Genomic DNA, 12596 nt, shown 5'->3' with positions numbered 1-12596 from the left:
TCTGCGGGTCCCACCATACCTGAGTAAAACAAAATTCCGGGCCTCTGTAAACAGGAAGCACCCCCACTGCAGGCTTCCTTGCATCAGCCGGGCCTCGGGGAGGGAGAAGCCTCTCTTTTGAATGAGGCTTGACATTTGATTATTTCACCAGATTGGACATTTAAATACAGACTTGAGACTCTTCTTGTAACTAATGGCGACAGAGGGTGCTTTGTTCTCAAGGGCTAAGATGGCCTGGAAAAGCTATGGGATCCACCTGAGAGTCTGCAAGCTTCTGGGAAGAAACTGAGTTTGCTACAAAAGATGTCTTAAGGTAACCTTTAGTCTAAAATATAAGATTTTAGCCAGAGTTGGCCTAGCCACAGTATTTGGAAAACAGTGTGGCCGACCTGTTGCAGCACCTTTGGGCCACCATGGCCGTCCATGTCCAGCTGAGCCAGCACATCGATGTGCACTCTTTGTTAGCAGAATTAATTCAGAATCATTCATGATTCCTTCCTTTCAACCTGCCCTATTCTGCTTTTAACTCATTACCAGCTTTACTTCTAGATTCCAGCTTTTCTTCTTGCCTTGATCCTCAGATCCACATACCTCTCTTCCTTACTATGACTTTGATGCTCTAGTTATTTTGATTCTCCACATGAGTCTTCCTCTCACCCCTCCTGGGTCAAATTCAGAGCCACCTCAGTAAGCCTCAGTTTCTCTCATGGCCAAGACTCTACTTCTGCTTGGGCAAGACTAACCTAATTAAAGTCATATGCCATTTAACGATGGGGATATGTTTTGAGAAATGCATTGTTGGGTGCTTTCATCATAGTGTGAACATCACAGAGTGCACGTACACATACACAAACCTAGATGGCAGAGCCTACTACACCCTCTGGCTACGTGACATAGCCTATTGCTCCTACGCTACAAACCTGTACAGCATGTTATTGTACTAAACACTGTATGCAACTGTTACACAAAGGCAAGTGTTTGTGTATTTAAACATATCTAAACATAGAAAATGTACAGTAAAAATACATGATAAGAGATAAGAAAAGCTGCACCGTATACATAGGGCATATACTATGAAGAGAACTTGCAGGATTGGCAGTTGCTCTGGGGGAGTCACTGAGTGAGTGGTGAATGTATACGAAGGCCTAGGGGCCTTGGTGTTCACTACTGTAGACTCTGTAAACACGTAGGCTACACTAAATTTAGAGAACAACCCTAGATTAAATCAAGCACCAGAGAAATTACGCAATCAGGAGACATAAATATGAGATGTCTGAGGATGCTGCTGGCATAACAGCACACTGTTTTACCGAAAACGTTTTTGTATAAGTAGAAAGAATACACTCTAAAATAATAAGAGATAGTAGAGTAAATACATAAGTCAGTAGCATAGCTGTTTATTGTCATCAGAAAGTACGGTACATAACTGTACTGCTACACTCTTATACACGTGAGCAGTGAGCGGCACTAGGGTGTTATGATGGCTGTGATGGCCCAGGCAGTAGGGACTTTTCAGCTCCATTAGAATCTTATGGGACCACTATCCTATATGTGATCCATCATTAACCGGAACATCACCAGGTGGCGTTGACTATAAGCATTCTTACATTTCACTGGCTGACCTGTCTCTGTTTACAAAGAGCAGGAAGCTTCTCCTCCTCGCTCTCTTTCTCTTTCCATCCACAGCAATTCTGCATAAAATGGTCAGGGATTTTTAGGTCCACCGAAGGATGAACCATCTAGATCCCATAGATCCCTTTAGGGTTTCTCTAACTTGGTCAGGATCCCTTTCTGAAAACTTCATTTCCTCCTTTTCAAAGACAAAAAGAGAGCATCCAGAAAAGTGACTGAGAAGGCGGGTGGGGTGGGTTAGGGGTGGGGTGGGGGCAGGGAGTCACATCTTATGACTAAAAGAGTTCTTCCTGAGAAACTTATCTCTTCAGTTCATATCACAAAAGTACATCCCAGGATGGTCCTCCCCGCCCCCAACACTTGTCCCTGAAATCTCACTCCTATGCTTATATCCTGCTCATTTATCTAATTGAGATTATGCAATTAGGCTGAAATGTAGTCTACTTTTACAGTTTCTAACACTGATACTTCATCACTGTTATTGATTAATTATAATATTTACTCTTCTTAGAAATATATAGCATAACACAAGTGGCATGCTTTCTCACAGTTTTCTTATGATTTATAAACTATGCATTCTGTGTAGTCATCATTTGTCTTTAAAGGGAATTCTGACATTTCCGGTGGTTAGGAGCTGCTTTGCATGGCAACTGGTTGTCTGGTATTTCTGCTTAGCTAGTTTCTCTCTGATATTTAATAAACTGCAATGATTTCACATGTGTGTATTTCCCCACTTGCATGATGAGGGCAAAGTACCACATAAAGGCCAACTTAGTGGGTCCGATTACAAAAATAAGGGCAATTTCTACGGATAAGCAGAAAGTCAAAAGTTGTCTTTTCTACCTCTTTTTTTAAGTTTAACTGTCCAGCTTTTCTTTGTAAATACATGAAATATTATTCTCATATTGTTATTGTTCACAGGTTTCCTTTATAATATATTTGTCATCAACTCAATGCTTTAGTTGTATATTAAATAAAGGGCACAAAGCAATATTTTCTTTAAAATGGAACTATATCTCCTTAACTCAGGATAGAATTGAGTTTTCCAATAAACTCATTCCTCAGTTATGTTTATGAAAATTCTACATATCCAACCAGTCAATATTTCAGAATATATTGAAAGAATAGCATAATTCATAGGTCATCAACCTGCCTAGATCCTCAAATACCAAGCCACTGACCATACGATTTTATGCTAGAGTAGATTTAGATGGTAAAACAAGAATACTTTTCTTAGCCCAACAAAATACCCTGAATCATTTCTCCTGCCACATGAGAATTCTTATTTTTACTTGGTCATGGTTATAGAAAGAATAGTATTTTTTTCAGACCAAACATTTCTCCCTAAAATATATTCTTGTTAGAGTTTTTCTTCAGATGTAAGTTCTGAAGTTAGGCAGTGACTTACCAGGCTTGCATCTGATCTGATCAAGTTCTTGGAGAGGTTCCTCTTTGCTTTGAGGTTGTGTCTGAAACTTGAAAAGTAAAATGATTCAGTTAAGCTGCCTGGTGTTAAATGCTGTGTTAAATGCTGCTGTGGTGGAGTCCAAGACTCCACAACAGAGTGAAAATCCCAATCTCTTCTTTCTGTGAAATCTTCAAATTATTTTCTTCCTCATTCTCTTCTACACTTCAGAGAAACCACACAATCTTGGTCGACTCGTGTAAAATGTACACATGTATCAAGCAAACTAGGAATCATTCATTGCAAAATGACGTAAAAGCTTCTTCAAATAGTTGTAGCTAACCCCATGAGCTCTCTGCTTGTATTTGCCTCAGTGCTGGGATGATCTAAGTGCAGCAAGGGACACCTCTACAGCCGAGAGTGAGAGTGAAAGGGAGGGTGATTCTACAACCAGCCGAGGGTAATCGGACCCTTTGGCTCTGATCACTAATCCAAAGCTTGCTACAGGAAGTGCACTGGTTAGCTAAAGTTAGGGAAACAGTGGCCTCTTACGGAGTCCCAGATGTCACACTTGATCCCACACGGTGCCATGCAGTAGCTTGTCGTCTATTCTGACTCTCATTCAAGCAAAAATACAGGATGAGAGGGCTCCAATAGAAAAGCCATGCTAGACCTAATTATTTCATTTGCATAAGTCACACACAAAAGCTCCCATTCTGTTATTATTCTCTACCCTTCTCCTAGCAGTGTTTACCCTCCTCCTCCACACACTGTAAAGATGCTAACAGACTCTAATGAGGTTCAACTTTTAAAATATTAGTATCAACCTGTGAATTTTGGGTTTCCTAATGTTTCTGTCATTCTCTGTGGGAATATCATAAGCAAACAATCTTACTGTGTTTCCTTTCAACATCCTAAGATATTGAAAAATACCTTACAACTGGGGAAAATCTCCTATTTCTATACAGAGCGGTTTTGCCCACTTGGCATATGCAATATAGGCAAGAATCACAAACACTGGCGGGGGGAGGGGGGTGGTGAGAGATAGCGAGAAAGTCATCATTTTCTTTTGCGCCATTTTTACTAATGTAAGCACAGCCAAGAAAATTAGCACACGTGGGTCTTTCTAATAACAAGCTGATTTTAAAGGAAACCAGACAGAGAGACTGCACCCTGACGCTATTCAGATTTGTTATTTCCTGGGGTTTGGGGGACTTTGTATTTAGAGAACTCTGAACCTTCGCCAGGCAGTTCCTAGTGTTTCACCTGTGATTCGGTGGAGTGACTTCCACAGCAGACAGTGATGGTAAACATGAGCAAGGCCAATGAATTTGCTCTGGGAGAAGAAAAAATATTTGAAGAGAGTTCCCTGAACTTTGAGTTGTATGTATTTGGTGGAAAACAACAACGCACAGGTAAAAGTGACATGAATTCAAAGAGAAACCAAAAGGAGGGCTCCATCGGTCAGAAACTTGTCTGTCCGTTAACGATAATGCCCACGGTGTTCAATTTAACTGATAGCACAAGGTCCTGTGAAATGACATATTTAGCAGAAAACGTGGAGTCAGAGCATTTTACCACTCTATATTGCCTCAAACAAGAAGCCCTGGCATGTCATAGTATTTGTTTATTAAGCACAAAGCCAGGAATTATCATGGATCAATATCAAGATTCTAAGATACATTATTCTATTAGTTTTCAATTATTATTTTCTTCAAGGGCACACTGTGGTCTTATTTCCTAGAAATATTCTATTTAGTTATATATAAAAAAAAATATTCTCAACACGTAAATGCTTCATAATGTCACCGCATGGTCAATCTTCATTATTCCTGAATGCACAGTCATTGAAAACATTTTGCAGTCCTACTGGCAAGCCAAGAGGAATTGTGGCAAAGGTCTCCTTGAGGCTAGCAAACGTAATGAAATACATTGTACAACGAAGCATTGTTTGCAATTGTGACATAACTGCATTCTTATCTACTTCCTGAGTTGCTTTTGTACTTATCTGAGCTGTAAATAGCTCCCAAAGGTCCTTCCAGAGTACCTTCCAGAGAGGCACTCTGATTTCCTTTCCGTTGAGGCACATATCGCTGCTCTGTGCGGGCAGTATTTTATCTTCTTCAGCTCTATTCCCTTTCTCCTATGAGTGTCCTCTCTCCCTCTCTGCCAGATCTCAGACTCTATTCCACTCCACTTGTATTTTCTAAGTCAGATAGAGGACACTAGCTCTCTACTTCAGCTCTATTCCCTTTCTCCTATGAGTGTCCTCTCCCTCTCTGCCAGATCTCAGACTCTATTTCACTCCACTTGTATTTTCTAAGTCAGATAGAGAAGGACACTAGCTCTCTTCCTATTATTTAGTACTATTTTATTTTGAAACAGTTACAAGGGACAAGAACACATCTAAAGATTTTAAACAGTAGTAGTTGATTCTATTTCTTTTTTTCCTAAATATTTTTTCTCCTTGTGAAAATAATAAAGGTTCATTTGTAAAAAAAAATGGAAATTCTAGAAAAACACAAAGTATAAAAGTGATAATACAAATCAGTCACATACCATTAGCCAGAGATAATCACTCCTAACATTTTTTCCAGTCCCTTTTTCAATCCATATACTTATTTTAAATATTCAGATAGCACTGTGTCCTGTTTTCTCCACCTACCTTTATATTTTGAATATTTAAGTCCCAATATCCTTCAAATGTGATTTTAATTTCTACAAAGTTTTCATAATTTATTTACTCCTTCCCCCCATGGTAGAGCATTTAGATATTTACCAATGTTTCGTATTTAAAATAATGTTATTTAAAATATCTTTCTAGACATTTTTTAAATTGCCTCTCTTCATTAAAACAACATGCGTACCTAGTAAGTGTCAGTCACCTGTGAGGTGAGGGTTGCCATCACAGTTTCTTCACACGAGGGGCCCAGAGAGATTCTACGGCTTGCCTAAGGCCACATAACTAGTTACGGTCATGTGTCCCACAATGACATTTTGGTCAATGATGGCCCGCACATAGGAAGGTGGTCCCATAAGATTATAATGTAGCTGAAAAACTCCTATCTCAAAGAGACTGTTTTTCAAATTTGGAATTCTTTGATTTTTTTTTTCTTTCTCCATCTCTCAGGCTTAATCAAACACTTGAGATGATCTATTTGAATTGCCTTTTTTACAAAACCATTTATTTCTGTTTTATACTATTGCCACCCATTCCAGGCCCTTGCTGGTAGCCACACCCTGAAGCCACCTAGATGGCCTTCCTGCCTCTGGGACCTCCTTGTTGGACTCCTTCCTGAGCACCACTATCAGATGGACCTTCCTTTAAGCCACTATCCTGTTTAAAAACTTCACTAACTTCTTAGTGAAACCCTAGATGAAATATAAACACTTTTGCCTGGCTCTCAAAGCCCCATTTTCCCCATCCCATCTTACCTCATCCACTCCCCTTTCTGTCTGCTCACTAATCCTATTCCTGGCTTCCTGGCTTCTTTTTATAGTATTTACCCCATTCAAAATACTCTTCTGTTTCACTTCATCTCTTTAAATTTTACTCAGTCCTGTAAGGCCCAATTCAAGTCTCATTTACTCCATGAAATAGAGTGAGCTTCCCATTGCATTTGAAGTTGGCCAACTTGAGTTCAAAACTCTGCTTTTCTGCTTTTGCTGGGGGAGATGTGGAGAAATAGTTAACCCCTCTAGCCTATTTCTGCATATGCATTTATAAATGTCCTATATCAACTTCCCAAGGTCCTACAAAGGATTAAATAAATGTTACATAGTTTTGGTAAGCTGCTAGTGCTAGAGAAAATATTTTCCACACTTAGAACTAGTTCACTGTCCCTGTCTATACCACATAATGCAGCACTGAATTTTGTTCTGTCCTATCATATTCTCTCATTGTTTCATGTATGTTGGTCATTTTTCCTCAGCTTGGCTGTAAAGTCTCTGAATGGAACACGGTATCTTATATTACTTCTACAATCCCAGAACCTAATGCTGCACATTGTCCTAATGATTACTGGTCCAATCTAGATGAGTTCTAGCTGATAAGGTCTGGATTTGGGTCACATTGGGATTTAGAAATTAATAGGAGAGTCGCAGCCTACTGTGTGGCTTTGGAGCAGGAGTATCTTATACTTTTGGGAGTCTGGGATCAAGGTTAGCACATACCTTTGTGAAAATGTACCCTCAATTTGGATCTTGCCTCTCAGAGACATTCACTGTATTTTCACAGTAACACTTATTAGGTCCACTTTCTAAAATCAGAGAACAGAAGCAAGATGTCCTGTAGACATCCAGGAATAATACCCAGACCTTGGATATCTTTATCAGAAAGCTCAGGCTACCTAATCATGATATGTCATTAAAGATGATCTGCTCATCTCTTCTAAGTTTCTCAATCTGAAATTCTTTTCTCGGTTTTGTTTATCTAGTTACTACAGACCTAAAGAACATCTCCCCCATAATAGGTATACCCTTAAAAAAGCCAGTTCTAGGGTTAAGGTTAGGGTTAGTGACAAGAAAATAGGGTTAAGGCTAGATAGAGTTAGGGTTAGTGCTACATGTAGGTTTCAAGTTAGGGTTTCAATTAGGTTTGTGGTTAATGTTAGAGTTAAAGTTCAGCTTAAAATTGGGTATAGATTTGGGTGTGTAGATATAGATTTATAGTAGAACTAGTATTAGTATTACACTTAGATTTAGGTTTACGTTAGATTTCTGGGCACAAATAACAATTTTATAAAAAAATGATAAATATTTCAAAAAATATATTCTTGTAAATTCCACTTTGCGTAGTAAAAGATGACAGGCCTTTCACATTTTTACCAACTTCCCAGGGACCAGTAAAGCACTGTTGGGAAAGAACCTTCATTTTACAGCATCCAAGATTAAATACAACTATACAGTTTCCCATAGTTTATCAGAATGTCTTTTAAATCTCTAATCCTGAAAAGGCAAGTAACACTTTCAATGTTGATGTGAACATCCTAAAGTTTAATTTGTAGGTTATTTTTACTTTGTGCTACTTTCTTCCCTTTCCTGATATGGCCAACCCTCAACCTAAAAGCTGACACCGTTAAAGAAAAACACGGTCATCTGGGATCCACTTATATTTTACCTGAAAATCAACACTACAGACTTTGGGAGCACTCATCCTTTGTCAAGCACCATAAACAGAAAACACAATCTGTTTTAATAGGATCATACTTCCAAATTGTTAGATATCGCTCACATCTGTATTTCCAGCCCAGGCCTCTTTCTCAAACTACAAACTTGGATTTCCAATGAATGAATGATGCCCCCATGTAGCGCTTGAATTTCAACAGGTCCAACAGTGAACCCACTATCTTCATAGGCAATGAAGTTCCCTTCTATCTAGTGGTAACATACTTTACCGAGTGCTCCAAAACAAAAACCTTCACTCAGCTCATTTTTTCCCTCACCTCCCACTGTCTCATCCTATCGTACAAGTAAAAGTTCTATCAAATCTCCTCCGTACCCCAACTCTGTCTTCAATTAGGCCCTTATGATCTCTTGCCTAAAACATTCCAACAACCTCTTACGTAACTTTCAAATAATTTTCCTACTTTCATCATTTTTTCCTTATCTAATATGCCCCCCTCCGTTGTCACCAAACTGTGACATCCCTGTCATGTCATCCACCCACTGAAAATATTTCCTAAATTCCCTTCTAGAGCCTCTTCTGTAAAAACTTTCTCACTCCTCTTTCCCCTGGAATTTTCCAGTTCCTCCTTTGCATCCCATCATACCTTGTACAACTGTGGTTGTACTTACCACACTTTATTACACTTGTCTCCCTGGAGTAGATGGCAAACTTCTAGATGTTGAGACTATCTCATTCAATCCCATACCACCGGTGCACTGAACAGTGCCTAACGCATAGTGAGTGGCCACAAAATTTTGCTGAAAAACAAAAAAAGGTTATGTACAGGACTAAGTGACTTTCACAGATCCCTCTTTATATATTAGTACATCCAGTCCCAAAATAAAACTTATGCTGTGTAAGGTTTCCTTAAAAAGCACACCCTGCTTCTTAACAGGAAGTTTCAGATTAATAAACAGCTGACAGAACAAACTAAATAGCATCCAATGAATCACCCGTTGACCATTCATTGCAGCTAACTAGATACAGGGAGGGAGTAAAGATGGAGACAAACATCATGCTTCACTGGGGGAATATTTTGCAAGATGCTCGAAAGCTCTGGGTGTCAGAGCTTTGCATATTTCCCTACACTGTGGAGAAATTTCAGGCACAGGAAAAGGCCACAATGGAAATGAATTTGGGAGGCTATATGAATACAGAAACTGGCTTCATTCTAAATTTGTGGCCACAGAATGTCCACCACACCCGACTTTGTCCACGTGTGTAAGGTAGAGCTTTGCACATGGTGTACACTCAGTTTTCAGTTGATATTCATGAGAATGTGATGAAAATATAGGTAATATATGGGTTTTGGTAACCATTGTACTGCAACAGAATTCAGCAGTGTGTGGGGGGATCACAATTTTAAAACCGAAGCGCTCAGCTGCCCATCTGCCTTATAGACTGAAGGCCTAAGAGCCACAGCCATGGTCACAGGCTGCCTGTGCCAGATGCGAGCACTTAAAGCTTTTGCTCTCGGGGAAAAATGCTAAGCCCCAGCACACTGAAAGGTTAGATCCTATTGAGAACTCCCATGACAGCTTTCACCTGGAAAGGTGCATGTGGTCAGAGGAAGCAGAAGGGGATGCGTGGTAGGGACAGTGGGATCACGGCCAGACCACATATAGAAACAGAACTCTGCCCCACAATCTGCAGCAACCAGTCCAAAACAGCCAAAATTTGATCAACAAATGCAAGCTTCCTTAATGTTTGCCCTGCCACGCACCATGCTTCCATGGAATTGGAAGGGAGCACTTTCCAGCTCAGGACCAACCAGAGATAGCCCAATAGTCTTCCAAATCCATCACACAGGATGCTCACCTCCAGTCTCCCCAGGTCAACAGCCTTAAGAAGGGGCCCACCTGACCCCTTCTTCCGTTTCCCAGCGCACACTTTCCCATTCGCGGCCTGCCTTGGAGTCTCTGTCCAACACAAGAGATGTTGGCTGACCCCTGTGCCACAGTAAGTGCTTGATAAATAGCCTCTGCTTCTTCTCATCTGGGTGGTCTTCGTGGATTTTCACCCTGGGTGTCTTTGAAACATTCTGCTGCGTGTGATGGAAGGGGGATTCTGCATTCCAGGGATGGGGCTGGGGAGGTGGGATCTGGAATTGGAAGGGGGCACTTCCTAGTTCCATGGGAGTAGCTGGGGGTGCAGGTAAAAGGCACAGGTGATTCCTCTGGCCGTGGTCTGGGAGCCACTGTAGAAAAGGGGAAGGAGATGACATGAGCCCAGGAGTGGGCCAGTGGTGAGCCGAGCAGGGAGAGGGGTGCACTGCAGGTGGTGGCAGCAGTGGTGGTGTGGAAGACAACTGGCTGCGCAGCAAGGAGGCCTCGCAGGGAGTGTGGGACTCCAGCCGCAGGTGCGTGCTGTTCCCACGGTGAGACCCCACCGTCCAAGCCCACCACCATCCTGGAGCTGGAACGCCGGCTTGTCATTGTAGAGGTGGCCACACAACTGCCGATGGATGACAGCTTCAGCAACTGGAGCAAGAGGAGTGGCTCAGTGGCCAGGAGAAGCTCATCCACAGTCTCCAGTTAAGGAGACCCCCACGTGGACCTCATGATGGGTGACATGGTGAAATCCCCTAGGGCTCTGCTCCAGTGTAGGAGCTGTGGATCCTCTGGCGCCACCTGAAAATGGATGACAGCGCCCTCACCTGGCAGTCAGAGATGGTGAAGAAGGCGCTGACCAGCACCCCGATTCGTCTTCCTGGGTCCTGGGTGACCGATGACTACATTGGCCTTAACTGGCAAGTGGGCCTCATTGTGTCTTTGCTGACTTCTGAAACTGAGAGCAAGGACTGCGTAAAACAGATTCTCATAGGACCAGAGAGGACAAAACAGCCTGAGTGTAAAAGCAAAATGTGGCTCAGACATTGCTAAAGCCAAAGACTAGTGGATTCTATAAGACGCAGTCATCCTAACGAAGGCAAGTGCGGTTTGTGAATGGCTACCCTCACTTGCATTCTTGATGACAAACTCTTTATATTCATGTATCCACTAACTCCATCAGTCATTGGTTCAGGGTCGATCCCAATAGGCATTAATTCATCCCACATTTAGACTTAACCTCATGCAGATCAATTATGCTCTAACACCCAGAGAAAGCCCTCGTGCTTGCTGTTTGAAGCAACTGAAAATTCAGATAGTGTATGCTATCAAATGGCTGGTTAATCTCCTTGACGGATGAAACTGCATGCTGTGTGCACTGCAGTACAAGCATATGGAACAAGGAACTGGTGTATGCTGTTTGAAGCAACTGAAAATTCAGATAGTGTATGCCATCAAATGGCTGGTTAATCTCCCTGACGGATGAAACTGCATGCTGTGTGGAATTGGCGTGCAGCCTTTCAGCGGCCGTGGAAGCTACATCAGCCTTGATGCGAGGGACTCCATGCTTTTTTTTTTTTGAGCATATATTTTTTTTTATTGCTTAAAGTATTACAAAGAGTATTACACTCCATGCTCTTGATCACAGGCATAGCCCTCATCTCTGCAATGCTCTCTGTAATGACGGCTATTCCTTTTATGGGTCACATTCATTAGTATGGATTTAGTCATAACAACCTTTAAAATGTTTTGTGTTTGTAGTTATTTTCCCATTTCATTGTGTATAATACGTATTTGCTGCTTCTCACTTTTCCCCTTGGCGTACCTTTCTGACTCATCTTCTTTCACAAACCAGCTGCTGGTTCTGTGCATCTCTACTGCTAGTTTTCTTCTTCCATCTCATTAATCTCTGTCCTTATTTTTGTTTCCTTTTCTGATGTTTGTTTGTGTTGGTTCCATTGCTCTTTTTCCAAACTCTTCAGTTGAGCAGTTAGCTGGTGGTTTTTAACCTCTTTTAGTTCCTGTTAAACATTTAAGATTATAATTTTGCCAAAAGTACTTTTTCAGCTTTTCCACACATTTTAACATGTAGTGTTTTTGTTATCCTTTAATTAGAAGCATTTATTAATGTTCTTTATTTCCTCTTAAACTCAGGCTAACAGTAAATTTCCAAACATAAGTCTTAAGTTATAACTTTGCCATTAATTTCTAATTTTACTGAATGAACTACAATTTCTACTTCAACCAATCCCAAGCTGCAAGTTCTCAGGGACACTTCCTCCCCTGGTCCTCGGCAGTCCCAGCAGCATTTCCTCGTTCTCTTCCTGTGTGGGCTCAGCCCTCCCAGCCTGGCTCATGGAAGGGACTCGCTCACACTCCTGCAGGCTGTGGGGCAAACACTTCATGTCCTGTATCCCCAGGGCCACGTGGCACCAAGCAAAGCCACCCTGGATGTCAGCACCCCTTTCATTCTTAGCACCTGAGCACTTCCCTTCCTCTTCCTCCTCCTCCTTCTCCTCCTCCTCCTCTCCTTCCTCTTCTTCCTCCTCCTCCTTCTCTTGCT

General features: G+C 41.4%; 1 long non-coding RNA gene across 1 annotated transcript in view; it reads right to left on the bottom strand.

Annotated features, from left to right (window-relative positions):
- Positions 1-10945: 10945 nt before the first annotated feature.
- The window catches only part of LOC102245552, a 3127-nt gene continuing 1476 nt past the window's right edge, over positions 10946-12596 (bottom strand). The window contains exons 2-3 of the long non-coding RNA XR_312996.1: positions 11859-12054; positions 10946-10991 (exon numbers count right to left, since the gene is read on the bottom strand). This is a non-coding gene — a long non-coding RNA (uncharacterized LOC102245552). The remainder of the gene's footprint in view (positions 10992-11858; positions 12055-12596) is intronic.

The sequence above is a fragment of the Myotis brandtii genome, unplaced genomic scaffold, assembly GCF_000412655.1.
Source record: "Myotis brandtii unplaced genomic scaffold, ASM41265v1 scaffold103, whole genome shotgun sequence".
Classification (NCBI taxonomy): domain Eukaryota; kingdom Metazoa; phylum Chordata; class Mammalia; order Chiroptera; family Vespertilionidae; genus Myotis; species Myotis brandtii.
Note: the sequence above shows the minus strand (reverse complement) of the source record. Positions and strands in the feature narration are given on the sequence as shown.